The sequence below is a fragment of the Brassica oleracea genome, chromosome C4 (genome assembly GCF_000695525.1).
Source record: "Brassica oleracea var. oleracea cultivar TO1000 chromosome C4, BOL, whole genome shotgun sequence".
Lineage (NCBI taxonomy): Eukaryota > Viridiplantae > Streptophyta > Magnoliopsida > Brassicales > Brassicaceae > Brassica > Brassica oleracea.
The window spans coordinates 46,934,910-46,948,199 of record NC_027751.1 but is presented as its reverse complement, the minus strand read 5'-3'; the positions used below and the strand labels follow the sequence as shown (position 1 = coordinate 46,948,199).

The following is a 13,290-nucleotide window of genomic DNA, read 5'->3' as shown; positions in this document are numbered from 1 at the left end:
CTTCCATTGGACAAGTACTTTGGTTACAGGTCTGTTCTGGCGATTAACCATTTTCTTTTCCAAAATAAGCTCGGGTTCTCTGTCGAGTCCGACGTCGTTGAGGTATTGTGGAAGAGTAGAAGTAGAACTAGGCGGGTTAGGACACAACTTTAGTTGACTTACGTGAAACACGTTATGGATTGCAGACGTTGGAGGTAACTCAAGCTTGTACGCACGCGAACCAACACGATCTGTTATGCGAAAAGGGCCGAAGTAACGAGGGGAGAGCTTATGAGGCATGTGACGTCCTTTCAACGAGTGTTGACGATATGGCTGGAGCTTCAAATATACGTAGTCGCCGACTGTGAAAGCACGATCAGAACGGTGAGAATCAGCGTATTGTTTCATACGGTTTTGAGCCCGCAAGAGATGAAACTTCATCATGTCAATTAGTGCTTCCCGTTTCTGAAGTGTTCTATCGATGGCTGGGGAAGAACTCTCTCCGGGTAGGTAGGGCATGTGAGTCGGAGGTGGTTGCCCGTAAATAATCTCAAAAGGAGTGCTATGAATGGCCGAGTGATAAGTGGTGTTGTACCACCATTCCGCGAGGGGTAGCCACGAACTCCAAGAGCGAGGAGTATCTGAAACCATACAACGGAGGTAAGTCTCCAAAGTCTTGTTAGTTACTTCGGTTTGTCCATCGGTTTGGGGGTGATAGGCTGTAGAGAAGTTAAGATCAACGCCATGAACTCGGAACAATTCCCTCCAGACTTCACTCAAGAACATTGGATCCCGGTCACTTGTAATGTCTTTAGGCATTCCATGGAGGCGAAAAACCTGGTCCAGGTAGACCTTGGCGACGTCCATAGCTGTATACGGGTGTGACAGAGCCAAAAAGTGTGCGTTTTTGCTTAGTCTATCAATGACTACGAGGATGCAGTGTTTTCCAGCAGATGGAGGAAGACCTTCGATGAAATCTAGGCTTATTGATTCCCAAACACCAACAGGAACCGGGAGAGGTTGAAGAAGACCGGGTTTTGCAGCCAGGTCGTACTTATTCTTCTGACAAGTTGGACAGTTCCGGACGTAATGTTGTGTTTCAGAACTCATCTTAGGCCAGAAGAAAAGGGTTTTGATGCGTTGTAGCGTTGAGTCGCGGCCTGAGTGACCTCCAACTGCTGAATCATGGAGCCATTGAAAAATATGAAGCTTCACTGATTGATCGTTGCCTATGACAAGTTTCCCTCGGCGACGTAGTTCCCCATTAACGAAAGAGTAAGCTGGATGTAGTGATTTGTATGTCTGCAGTTCTGAGACAATCTTCTTAAGGACAGGGTCGGAGTCCCATAAGGATTTCAGTTTCTCATAAAACCCATGATGGACCTGAGACAATGTGAGTTGGAGAAGCTGGGCGCCAGAAACCCTGGACAATGCGTCTGCTGCAACGTTTTCCTTTCCTTGTTTATAGTGTATTTCAAATGTGTAACCCATTAACTTGGAGAGCCACATGTGTTGGAAAGGAGTGGTGATTTTCTGTTCCAACAAGAATTTTAGGCTTCGTTGATCAGTTCGAATAATAAACTTGCTGTGAGCCAAGTACGCATTCCATGTTTGCACTGCGTGGACCACTGCGAGAAGCTCCTTCTCGTAAACTGATAAGTTCTGATGACGAGGACCGAGTGCTCTGCTGATATAGCAAATTGGGTGATTGTCCTGCATAAGTACTGCGCCTATACCTGTTTGAGATGCATCTGTTTCGACAACAAAAGGCTTGGAGAAATCGGGTAAGGCGAGAACCGGGGCTGTCATCAGGGCTGTTTTCAGGGCTTGGAAGGCGGCGTTTGCTTCTGGACTCCATGAGAAGCCGTCTTTGCGTAGTAGAACGGTAAGGGGTCGTGCGATAATACTATAGCTTTGTATAAAGCGTCTGTAGTAATTTGCAAGACCCAAAAAACTTCGTATCTGTTTTTGATTCTTAGGAACCAGCCAGCTTTCTACTGCTTTTATTTTCTTTGGATCGGTGCTTACGCCGTCAGATGAGATGAAGTGACCGAGGTATTCGATCTTTGTAGCGCCAAAGGTGCATTTGGACTGTTTAAGGTATAGTTGGTGATGGCGTAATATCGCGAAAATCATGTCCAGATGCGTGAGATGGTCCTCCCATGTGTCGCTGTATATCAAAATATCGTCGAAGAAGACAAGTAAGAATTTTCGAAGCACCGGTTCAAAGATATGGTTCATCAGGCCTTGAAAGGTGCATGGGGCGTTGGTAAGTCCGAAAGGCATGACAAGGTATTCATAGTGGCCAGAATGGGTTTTGAATGCCGTTTTATACACATCCTCCGGCTTCCATCAGTTGCGGATGTCACCGGAGGATGTGTATAAAACGGCATTCAAAACCCATTCTGGCCACTATGAATACCTTGTCATGCCTTTCGGACTTACCAACGCCCCATGCACCTTTCAAGGCCTGATGAACCATATCTTTGAACCGGTACTTCGAAAATTCTTACTTGTCTTCTTCGACGATATTTTGATATACAGCGACACATGGGAGGACCATCTCACGCATCTGGACATGGTTTTCGCGATATTACGCCATCACCAACTATACCTTAAACAGTCCAAATGCACCTTTGGCGCTACAAAGATCGAATACCTCGGTCACTTCATCTCATCTGACGGCGTAAGCACCGATCCAAAGAAAATAAAAGCAGTAGAAAGCTGGCTGGTTCCTAAGAATCAAAAACAGATACGAAGTTTTTTGGGTCTTGCAAATTACTACAGACGCTTTATACAAAGCTATAGTATTATCGCACGACCCCTTACCGTTCTACTACGCAAAGACGGCTTCTCATGGAGTCCAGAAGCAAACGCCGCCTTCCAAGCCCTGAAAACAGCCCTGATGACAGCCCCGGTTCTCGCCTTACCCGATTTCTCCAAGCCTTTTGTTGTCGAAACAGATGCATCTCAAACTGGTATAGGCGCAGTACTTATGCAGGACAATCACCCAATTTGCTATATCAGCAGAGCACTCGGTCCTCGTCATCAGAACTTATCTGTTTACGAGAAGGAGCTTCTCGCAGTGGTCCACGCAGTGCAAACATGGAATGCGTACTTGGCTCACAGCAAGTTTATTATTCGAACTGATCAACGAAGCCTAAAATTCTTGTTGGAACAGAAAATCACCACTCCTTTCCAACACATGTGGCTCTCCAAGTTAATGGGTTACACATTTGAAATACACTATAAACAAGGAAAGGAAAACGTTGCAGCAGACGCATTGTCCAGGGTTTCTGGCGCCCAGCTTCTCCAACTCACATTGTCTCAGGTCCATCATGGGTTTTATGAGAAACTGAAATCCTTATGGGACTCCGACCCTGTCCTTAAGAAGATTGTCTCAGAACTGCAGACATACAAATCACTACATCCAGCTTACTCTTTCGTTAATGGGGAACTTAAACTCGTAGCCCTGCATTTTCCACAGAAAAGAGCTGCATTTGTAGTTAGTAATCAAGTCTCCACTAGCTGCAACAACAGACATTGGTTTGATTGGTGTCAAGGGACATCCCAAACCCTTGGCAATTTGTAGATCGAGGAAATTGTGTGTGCTGCCGGGATCGATTAGAATTTGTATTTTCCGCTTTCCATACTGGCCTAGAAGTCTCATACAGTTAAATGTTGGGCAACCATTTAAGGCGTGGACGGAAATAGTGGGGACTTTATCGTCTTCATCTTCGATAGTTGTTTCTCGAATTTGTTCTTCAAGAGCAATTTCCTCGTCAAACTCTGTTGGATCAGCTTCCAACAATAAGAACTCGGAGCGTCGATGCTTGAGTTGATGACCAGGTGTGAATTGTTCGTCGCAAAACATACACAGACCCTTTCGTTTCCGTTCTTGCATCTCGTCGAAAGAGATTCGCTTATGTGGTGGGGTAGCGAGTATTGGTTTGGTGTTTTGATTGCTAGTGGTGTTGGGTGTAGTTGGTGTTGTGCTGCTGTACTGGTTCTTGTTTTGTGTGAAGCTAGATCGCTGAGAGGGGTTGAAAGCTGGACGCGCTGTTTTAGCTGGTGTGTGCGCCAAAGATAACTCATGGAGTTTTGCTATCTTTGCTGCTGCTGGTACGGTTGTGACGTTAAATTGTCGAACATGAAGAGCTAAGTGCTGGTTCATGTTTGTCAAGAAGATACTCAAAGCATGCTCTGGAGCAAGAGTAATTCTTGTCATAGCCGAATCAAACTTTTCAAGATATTCATCAATGGAGTCGCTCCCTTGTTTCAGGCTGACTAGCTCGGATAGTGGATCGTCAAAGAGCTCACTGAAGCGTTCAGATGCTGCAGCAACGTATTCTGGCCATAGAGGGAACACGTTGTAGCGGTTGGCGATATAAGCGTGGTGCCATTGTAAAGCCTTGCCGGTCATGTGAAGAGAGGCGAAACGAACTTTTAGTTCTGGTGGGGTACTGTCAATTGAGAAGAATTGCTCGCAACGATAAATCCATTCTCGGATTTCTGAGCCATCAAACATAGGGAATCCTATCTTCGTAAGTCGTGATGATAAGCTATTAGGACGGCTCTGGTTTTGGTTCTGTGTATGGTCGAATGGATGGTGATCTGTTTTTGATGCACTTTGGTCTGGGGGAAAGCGATCGGGTGGGACGGGCCGCCGGTTTGTATCTGCTCCTGTAAGATCAGAGGATGATTCTGCTTGCTTTCCTTCACGTTGGTTGAAGGGTGGGGAGTTAGCAAAGTATTTCTCTATTATATCTTTGAGGGCTGAGATTTCTCCACCTATATCCTTACGAATCTCTTCACTCTGTTGAGTTTGTGAAGCACGAAGTTCTTCAATTTGTTTGTTCATGTCGCTCAAAGCTGTGGTTTGCCGAGTATCCATAGCTTAGTCCTTAGGATTGTTTGCTCTGATACCACTGAGACGGTATTAGGATAGATAGATTCCCGAACTAGAAACCCTACTTGCGGATTCGAAGAATGGGGATACACAAACTTAGAACATGATCGGTTATGAAGAAAGATCTTCTTAGAAGTTATGCGTTCGTAAGCGTAGCTGCTGCGTAAGCTCTTGCTGGGTAACTTGAGAGATAAGTAAGCTGAGAAAATAGTTTATTGATATTGTGTTTTTTTTCTTTACAAATCGTAAGAGTACTTATATAGCAAAACCGAAAACAATGATAAGGCTAAATAAGTTAATCCTTATCCTAAGAGGAATGGAAATCATAAACTAACTTAATAAAGATTAATCGTAAAACCGTTAGTGACGTGTCCTGTCACATAATTACATTAAACACTGTAACGTTTCGGGAATCTTCGGTTCTTGGTTCCTTTTTTATATAAATAGGAGATGGATGAGACTCTGACGAACGTTCGCAATCGCTTTCATATTAAATTTCTGCCTTCAGCTTCAAAAAAATCTCACAAAGATGTCTTCTTACGATGCCGCCGTTGTTGCCCCAACATCGTTCGATGCTCTCCGTCTGGGTAGATCTGCTCAGGTCATCGTGGCACCCCTTCTCCGTTTTTGGGACTCCAGGAACATCAAGGAACAAGGTGAATTCATGGGAATCACCTTGCTTTTCCTTGATGAGCAGGTATTGTACCAATAAGCATATTATTTACGATCCCGTTTTACAGAAAGCCTTATGAAATGAGTTAATTTTTTGTTTTATTCTCAGAATTCTGTGATCCATGAATTTATTCATGCCGCTCGCTCCACTCACTACCATCCATCTTTACGAAGTGGTTCCATCGTCAAAGGTTCACGCTTTGAAGTTGCTAGATGCACTAATATGTACAAGATTACTGACAATCCATTTGTGGTCCGGTTCATCCCACAAACAACCAATTTGTTATTTTTAATGATGTATTATTAATGCTCTGAAATTGAGACAGTTATGTGTTTTTCACGATGCAGATATTGTTGGAATGGTTCGTTCCGTCCAAGTTTCTGATCTTAAGGATGCTGGAGTGATGACTAGAGTTGTGGTCCGCTTCGTCATTGAACCGTAAGCTAACAAAATCGTATTTTAAATCACTTTTATGAACATGGCATCGTCATAGAAATCATTACTTTACAGGAACATTGTGGTGTATCTGTCCTTATGGGACGAAGCTGCGGCAATGTTTCATAAACAGCTCAATGGAGATCTACTTGTTTTTATGGGACGAACCTGTAGTCAAGTTTAAGGGTCTTCTTAAATCAGGGGATAGAACTAACTCTGTCATTTTGGTCACAACTGTGATCCCATTAAAAACTGGAGGTACGTTATATAATATAACTTAACATAAGTTTATACCAATATTTTACCAGGTACTCTTCATTCTACAGGCACCATGTTTGTCAAATCATCTCCAGCTACCAATTTTTTTTTGGGACCCCAATCTCCCACCCATCATAGAGTTCACAGCTAGGTAACAATTCTTTTGGCTTTGTCGGTTAAAACAATATTCACATGCGTGCTCAATTGAGTGATCTTACTATATTATGCCAGCTTAAAAGATGCCAGGGGGAAGAGTTCCCCTGTTTCCAGACTTCAAACACCAATGCAGCTCCATTGTTTAAGAAAGACATTGGTCAAGCATCTGTTTCTCCCAACACCGAAATTGAAGGTCAAGAGGATGACACAATAACAAGCGTTAAGGATAAAGAGGTTCGCCAAATACGCACCCGTGAGTGAAGTTACGAAGAAATCACATAAGTCAACCCAACTGCCTCTGTTTCTTTTCAATTTTTTTTTCATTCCTATGCATTTCCTATGACGCACTTTGCAGTATTTTCCATACTTTCAGTTTTTTTAAATAACAAATTTACGGACAAGTACCTTTTCGGAGAACAACTGTTACTATCAATTGATATTGGAAAAAAGTTAACGTTTTTTAACGCATTAAGATAAAAAAGCAACCCATTTTAATCATGCTGCCTTCGCTTCCATGATCTTCAAAACCTTACTGGAAAAATAATTTTAAATACATTAACCCAACCTATACGGTTAATTACATATCTACAAACTTATGAAAAATACACTCACAATTAGTCAGTCCTCTCTTCTCCTCACGTGTCATAATACACTACCATTATATCACCATCAACAAACTTTCATATAGTTTAGCGTCATTCAACAATACATGCAACTTTGATTTTAACCACAACAATACATGCATTTGTCAATGTCCCCGCGCTTGCGCGGGGCTACGTCCCTAGTAATATTCGTAACACTTTCGTTGTGGTTACTGAAATTGATGTCGAATTTATATTAGAATTTAATTAAGACAAAAGAAATCACAGTCATTATAATCTATCTATCTATATATATAAAGATGAGTTTTCTTCACTCCTAGGCCGTCCACGTAGGATGCCACGTCAGAAAGTCGAAGGTTGTCGTCGCGCCACGTGTCTCTGCATTCAAAACACATCACTTTGTTCTTCGCATTTTCATACATACAAGTAGTATGTAACTGACACTTTAATGGACATCAATAAGCGCTTATATGTATATAGAGAGGTCAATCACATCCACTACATATCCTCACAATACTCTAAGATCTTTTTAAAACAACTTTTAGTTATGGTCAAGAGATAAAACAGAGGAAAGGCTGGAGTTACAGGCAGATAGTGGAGTAACATAAGACGTTGTCATCCTTGCTCAGTCACGAGCGCATCTAACATTACCGATGCTGCCTGACATCTGGTTCGTGCTGCTTATGTAACTTTAAAACATCCAAAAGTTATTTTTTTTTTGGATCATTGAAAAATATTCTTATTCAGAGATTATATGTTTGTTAGTATTGATTGTATAGGATGTTTAGGCATATATATTAAACACGTATGTTTACAGATACAAAATAGTACTTGATTTATGTTACATATTGTAATAGTGGATTAGACTAAAAAGGAAAAAATGTGCTTATAATATGTTTTAGTTTTTAGTCTGAGGAAAAGAAAAATAATAATAATAAGTAGATGTAGTGTATTATTATACGGGAATTATTATGATTTTGAAACTAAAACAAATATATAGGAAAATTGCACATTTTGGGTGCAAATGCAATTCATATTAACCGGGTTTAGTTTAGAGTGCAATATTATTCTCAAAAAAATATTTAGATAGAAATTATATTTATATCCACAAATCAGATAATTTTAGTTTTGTAAAAAAAATTAAATTTGTGTACATTAATTATTTTACTTAATTTTTTAAAAGTTATGTTTTGAACTTCAGAAATATTATTATCACTATTTTATAAATATATTCTTAATTTTAATATTTAAAGATTAGATGAAATAATTTATAAGAAAGATCTTCTTTTACAATCAATTTGAGATGTTAATATATGCATATTTTAGATTTACAAAGAATTTTAATACAAATATCGAAAAGTATATATAGTTATTCTATTAACTAACATGTACTATAGCGTAATAAAATAATTTTAAAATAATAGTTAGTTTAATATGTATTTTGCTGATTATAATATTTTTGTACAGAAGTTTAAAATTTTATATAAGTATAAATATACAATTATCAAAGCATACTATTCCTCCGTTTGTTTGGTGTGTTTTACATTTGTTTTAGTTTATCTCTAGCAAATTACTACCATAATATAAAGCAAAAATAAATCCTCAAATATAACATAAATATTAAAAAAAACAACAACAAGTACTAATAGTAGCAATGACATTGTCCTAAACAACTACAAATATATTTTTAGTGACTTAGATTACTTCAAAGTTAAAACTTTATTTTCTACAGTATTATATACTCTGACATAAAAAAGAATTACGGTAATTGAAAACTCAATGTCATTCTCTTAACATAACCACACTTACAATCAACTGAACATAGAAGAAAATTTACACAAAATTATATATTTCATAAAAACCGATATATTGAATTTCGCGCGTACCGCGGACCTGCCCTAGTTTAACATATAGCATATTCTATATTATCTTTAGCTAGTTATAATAAGTAAGATATTACATGTAATTATTCTAGTGAAAAGAGAACTTAAGGCTATGAGAAGGATTGCAGTTGTCACATCTAAGCAATGACACTTTGGTTAATCACACATGAAAGTTAGATTATTTTCTAATAATGCTCGTCAAATAATATAAAAATAATTTAATTGATTAGATTGTACCAATAGAAAGATGACATGATTTAAGACTTAAGAGTCCAAGTATCTGATGAGATTTTTCTGTAATCATTCTTTTCTTATCTCATAATTCTTTTTCTGTAAGAAGCTATGCTGTTAGATATCATCACAGTAATATATACAGGGTAGGATATAACTATTGGTAAAACCGTAAAAATGAAGACGAGCCAATATTAATCCCAATAACAGTTTATTCTCAAAAACAAAGAAACTGACATGAAGCCACAAAATCCAAAAATCTACTAAGTATAAAATAAACAAAGTCCCAAACATATCTACACAGTCTCTCTCTGGCTTAGACCTTTGGGTTGGCTCACAAAATATTTAATGAAACTTTTATCCTTTTTTGATGTTCCATGGATACAGTTTTGTATCTTACTCTGCGACTGAGTTGTTAACCTGTTAAGGGAAAAGAGTATCCGCGAAGATACTTAGAGTCCACTCCTGATTCACGAGCCAATGCCACACGCCCTGTTCTTGCAACCTGTGATTGATTCATTGCTCATTAATAAACATCAACACAATGCATACGTTATACAAAGTAAAAACGCTTCTCAAACTTATTCTTGCTCGAAGCACAACCAGAAGACATTAGAAAAATGGGCCAGGCTTTGGTTTTTAAATTTACCAGACTTATTTATTAGCGCTCTAACTTGCAAGTTATAACATAGAGTAAGAGAAGAAAACTAACCTCGCATATGCCGTAGGGCTCCAACAACCTTTGCAGTGCAACCATCTTGTCAAGATCCCCAGTAAGCTAAATTCACAACATACAAATTTCAGCAACAAATCCAAAAAAAAAAAGAAGATATTTCAAATGATCTGATCTTACACCTCGAATAGAAATTTAAGTTTATGATGAATTAAATTTACCTGCAAAGTAATGGTATGATCAGATACGTCAACAGCTTTTGCCCTAAAAATACTAGCAATGTCCAGGACATCTCTTCTCGCAGCAGCGTTCACAGCAATCTTAATCAGCATCAGTTCTCTTTCAGCAAATGGCACATGGGTTAGATCATGGACCTGCGGAAAAACCCCACAAAATTAGTAACTACTTGGAAAGCTATTGGTACAGTTTACAGAAAAAGCAAAAGGTAAAAGAGCAAAGGGTAGAGACATCAAGAGCATTTAAACTGTTTAAATATATACTAAACACAGTTGGTTTTTGTGATCATACCTCATGAACATCTATGAGTTTGTAAAGTTGCTGCACCAATTTGCTGACCGATTCATCTGTCGCAGGTACAACTGTTGTAATGCGTAAAATTCCCTCTGTTTCAGCATGTCCTACAGCCAAGCTCTAAACCAAAAAAAGAAGATCGGTCAGTGTATCAGCAAAAACACTATTTGTGTAAGAAAGAAGAGAGAGAGAGAGAGATAAGGACAATACCTGAATGTTGTATCCCCTTCGAGAGAAAACACCAGTTACGAGATTAAGGACTCCTGGAACATCGTTTACAAGCAAAGATAGAGTATGTGACCGTAGTCCACTCGTCTGAAACATCAGAAAAAATGAACTATTATCAGTAAAACAAAACAACCTATGGCAGTATCTATAAAATCTACATATATCTAATCTAGCAACAAGCTCACTTACATCTTCTTCGGTGAGAAGTCCCCAGTGAGCGTCAAGAACACGGTGTACCATTAGGTCAGAAGCTTGCTCAACGGGATAAACATCTCCCTACATTTAAAAAGCAAACAAAACTTTTAACACTGGGTGAATAGCAAACTTGTGAAAGATATTTAATTTAGCAAGGGGTAGAAAAACAAAAGGGTATTGAATTTTTTTGAGAGAAGAGAAGCACACATACCCCTGTTGTTTTTTGAGTTGGAGGAACCACAGCTCCATTTTTGCTACCTCGAAGAACACTAGCAGGTGCTTGCTCCTTGAGATCTGGATAGGACGCTGCTGAGAATCACCAAAATGGAGCAGTAGCACCCATCTTTTCCCTTCTCAGTGCTATCTGTTATTAAAAATCGTCATTCCATATTCCCTAAATTAGTCAAAGTCCACAACATCTATGTCTTTATGTCCACTGAAAGATGTAACCGATATTCAGTGGGTGATAACATGATTTTCAGAAGTCATACACTCCAACAATCTACTACCTTTCCTGTTCTGACAATCTCTCTGATCTGAAACCTTCTCAAATTTCGTTCTACAGCAATCATTTTCCCAGGATCGCCAGTTACCTGCAAGATTGCTTACAAAACTAATACTAAAGAACCAACATCTGTAAATTAAAGAAACCAATATTTTTTTTTATCCCACTTCCATAATCAAGGTAAAAAGAACAATGTGCTTATGATCTTTTTTCTCTAACTATCATAGACAACACTGACCACTACCACAAAAATTAGGACAGACAATACAACTTCAAATTCAGAATATTCATAGTACGCTCAGCAACTTGTTAGTTATATTGAGTTAGTGGACAGTCAAATATGTTGAAGTTGATACACCATCTGTTTTATATAAACCCTTAATACACAAACACATATTGAAGCTAGTCTGGAATCGGAAGCCTAAAAAAGAAGTCCTAAACCCATAGGCTATAGAGTGAAACAGATAGTAAGAGTAACACAAAGTATAAGCAGATGTACCTCAATAGTCAATGCATGTTCGGCAATATCTACAATTCTGGCTTGGAATGTGTCTACTAGCCACATGATCTGTAAATCCATTCAACAAATGCTGGTGGTCAAAAATATCGAAAAGGAGAAACAACCACTGATCATGCTGAATCAAAAGCAACCACTGGTTTCCCATAGGCGAGGAAGAGTACCTGTGCCCTGGATTCTGGATGTGCATTAACTTTTACAAGCATCAACTCACGCTCCACTTGCGGCTCACTCGAGATATCTTCTACCTAATTATCAACTCAAATAGTCATATAAGAGATACTATTGAAACTGATGAGTGTGATGTAGAAGAAAGTAACAACCTTGAGAACATTAACGAGCTTCTGAAGCTGCTCAATGACCTGCTGAAGCACCCTTTCAGTGCCAGAGACAACAATGGTGAAGAGAGCCTTGTCTCTGTTGAGACCAACAGCAAGGCTCTCGATATTGTATCCTCTCCTCGCAAAGACTCCTGCAATCCTATTTATCATCCCGCTTTCGTCTCCGACAAACACCGAAATGGTATGCTTCCTCACCCTTGTCCAATGTTACAATCATATCCAATGATCATGAAACACATAAAGATGCAAACTTTACAATAGTGCTGTTCGTTTGGTCGACGCAGTTTTCGGCGTCAGCGTCGGCGTCGGCGTCGGCGTCGGCGTCAGCGTCTACGAAACGAACAACAACTATTTTCATTCCATATCGCTCACCTAGCATCTTGCACAAAGCTTCAAACGTCCTTTGATTCATGCGAAGAATGTCATAACACTGCTGATCAGATTCATACATAAGTTGTTGAACATGTCGCCATCCTGCTCCTCTATCTGTTCTATGACTCAATCTCTCAGTAATAGGCGCATCAAACAAACCAAGTTCATCATCATAATCTCCATCTTCATCTTGCAATATCCATCTTTCAAGCATCTACAAGACAATGTATAAGATTATTATCAGCACCAAAACAATATGTAGAGATCAATGAAAGCAGTACAAGACACAGCCTAATATAAATCGCTGTTCAAACGCCTCCATAATGTTTGCTTTCCCCGCTTTATTCATTGATATACCAGCCTTATTTCCTTTTCTTCTCTCTTCCGCATAGAGTTCGAAAAAATACCTAGTTTCCTCAGGTGTCCAAGTCTAAAGCAAAACACATACAGCAAGTTCCATTTATAAACTCATAAACTCAAGTTCCATACACCTAAAGACATTTCTATACACAAACTCAAGTTCCATACACCTAAAGACATTTCTATACACAAACTCAAGTTCCATACACCTAAAGACATTTCTATACACAAACTCAAGTTCCATACACCTAAAGACATTTCTATACACAAACTCAAGTTCCATACACCTAAAGACATTTCTATACACAAACTCAAGTTCCATACACCTAAAGACATTTCTATACACAAACTCAAGTTCCATACACCTAAAGACATTTCTATACACAAACTCAAGTTCCATACACCTAAAGACATTTCTATACACAAACTCAAGTTCCATACA

At 39.0% G+C, this 13,290-nt stretch overlaps 2 long non-coding RNA genes and 1 pseudogene across 2 annotated transcripts; 1 reads left to right on the top strand and 2 right to left on the bottom strand.

Annotated features, from left to right (window-relative positions):
* Positions 1-5,970: 5,970 nt before the first annotated feature.
* LOC106340944 lies at positions 5,971-6,618 on the top strand. Its single transcript, XR_001269542.1, has 3 exons — positions 5,971-6,254; positions 6,323-6,405; positions 6,486-6,618. It is a non-coding gene; the product is annotated as an uncharacterized LOC106340944 (long non-coding RNA).
* A 2,687-nt stretch (positions 6,619-9,305) lies between these two features.
* LOC106337518 overlaps positions 9,306-13,290 on the bottom strand; it is a 6,517-nt pseudogene continuing 2,532 nt past the window's right edge.
* On the bottom strand, positions 12,786-13,206 carry LOC106337519. Its single transcript, XR_001269040.1, has 2 exons — positions 13,019-13,206; positions 12,786-12,979 (listed from the first exon to the last, which is right to left on the bottom strand). It is a non-coding gene; the product is annotated as an uncharacterized LOC106337519 (long non-coding RNA).